We start from the raw sequence: 1,921 nt of genomic DNA, 5'->3' as shown, positions 1-1,921 counted from the left end.
ATTTAGTCATATGAAAAAGATGCTCAAGTCATTATTAATAAAAAATACAAATTGAAATTTTCCCCCCCTTCAGATTACTGAGGACAGGAAAAATAATGATAATTTTGGAGGGATCAGGAAAACTGGGAACATTGATCATTTTGGGGTGGAAATTGTGAAACAAATCCAACCATTTTGGAAATAATTTGAACTATTAAAAATTATCAAACTTCAACCCTTTATCCAAAATTTACTACTGGATTATTCCCAAAGAATCATAAAGAAAGGAAAGGACCTGTATGTACCGAATTTTGTGCCCTCTTTTTGTGCTGAAACTGAAACCAGTGGATCCCATCAATTGGAAATTGAAAAATTTGGTATATAATATTAAAAATTTTTTCGGTAAAAAAGCCAACAGGATGTTTCAGAAACCGGAACTTACCCGAACCTGAGTGAAATACGGGCCAGGAGATCTTATATACTTAACAACAATATATAATCAATTCTTGGACCCATCCTCACAATAATAACCAAATCATTTCAATGGGGCAATAAAACTAACCACACACAGGAAGAACTCTAAATACTTGAACCACTACTAAATTCCCCTCCCTCTATTTTGTCCCTATTTTACCCTTCAATAATTTACAATATTTCAAGTCATTCTTTTTACAGAAACAATGGTTTCTCATATTATTTTTTATTTAATTTATCTTTAATATATTTAATATTATTGGTCATCCTCCATCTAGGGGAGGGTTAGGGAAAGGGAAAAATTGGAACAAAAGTTTGGTTTTCAATCTTGAAAATCCCATCATATAACGTATATAAAAACTATTTAAAAAAAAAAAAAAAAAACAAAAAAAAAAAAAAAAGGAAAAAAAATCAAGTAAGAAATTTAATTTTATGGGAAAAAGTGAAATCAACTTTATATCACTGAATCTAATCTCTAGTGTACACTAAAATATTGTCTCCGAATTTTTTGGAGACAATCCTGGGGCCAGAAGACTTTAGAATCAGATACATTGTTAGAGCATAAACATTCTATATTCAGGGGACCCCATCACTGCTATGTTTCCCCTAGGGCTGTACCCTCACTAGATCTTATCCCAAAATTTTTTAAAGGGGGGGACATTTGTCAAAAAATTTACCCTTTTTCTGGCAAAGAATTAGAAACTGAAGGGATGCCCATCAACTGGGAAATGTCTGAATAAGTTGTTGTATATGATTAGAACAGAATACTATTGTACTATAAGAAATAATGAGTAGGATGGTTTGAGAAGAACCTGGAAACACTTAAATGAACTGATACAAAATGAAGTGAACAGAACCAGGAGATCATTGTAGTCAGTAACAATACTACACAATAATTAGCTATGAATGACTTAGCTGTTCTCAGCAATACACTGAACTAAGACAATTCTGAAAAACTTATGACAAAAAATATTCTTAACCTCCAGAGAAAGAACTGATAAAGTCTGAATGCATTCTAATCTTACTTCCCCCCTCCCCCCAAGGCAATTGGGGTTAAGTGAGTTGCCCAGGGTCACAGCTGGGAAGTTTAAATTCAAAAAAAATTTAACTCAGGTCCTCCTGACTTCAGGGCTGGTTTTCTATCCACTGTACCACCTATCTGCCCCTCTAATTTTACTTTCTTAAAAAAAATAATTCCCCATCTACTGTTTGTTAGAAATAAATGGATAATATTTGCTTTTAAACCAAAAAATATTATATATGATTTTAAAAATTTTATCATTATTATATATAGTAATTTAGACATAATTTTATCCCAAATTATAGTAATAATAGTAAATAGTAGTAAATAGTAATATATATAATAATATAATGTAATTTTTTTTTTTTTTTAAAGGGACCAAAAACTTTTTTAAAAAGTAATTTTGAACTTAAAAAAAACAAACAAAAATGAAAAATATTCAAACAA

Source organism: Sarcophilus harrisii, chromosome 3, assembly GCF_902635505.1.
Source record: "Sarcophilus harrisii chromosome 3, mSarHar1.11, whole genome shotgun sequence".
Taxonomy (NCBI): Eukaryota; Metazoa; Chordata; class Mammalia; order Dasyuromorphia; family Dasyuridae; genus Sarcophilus; species Sarcophilus harrisii.
Note: the sequence above shows the minus strand (reverse complement) of the source record.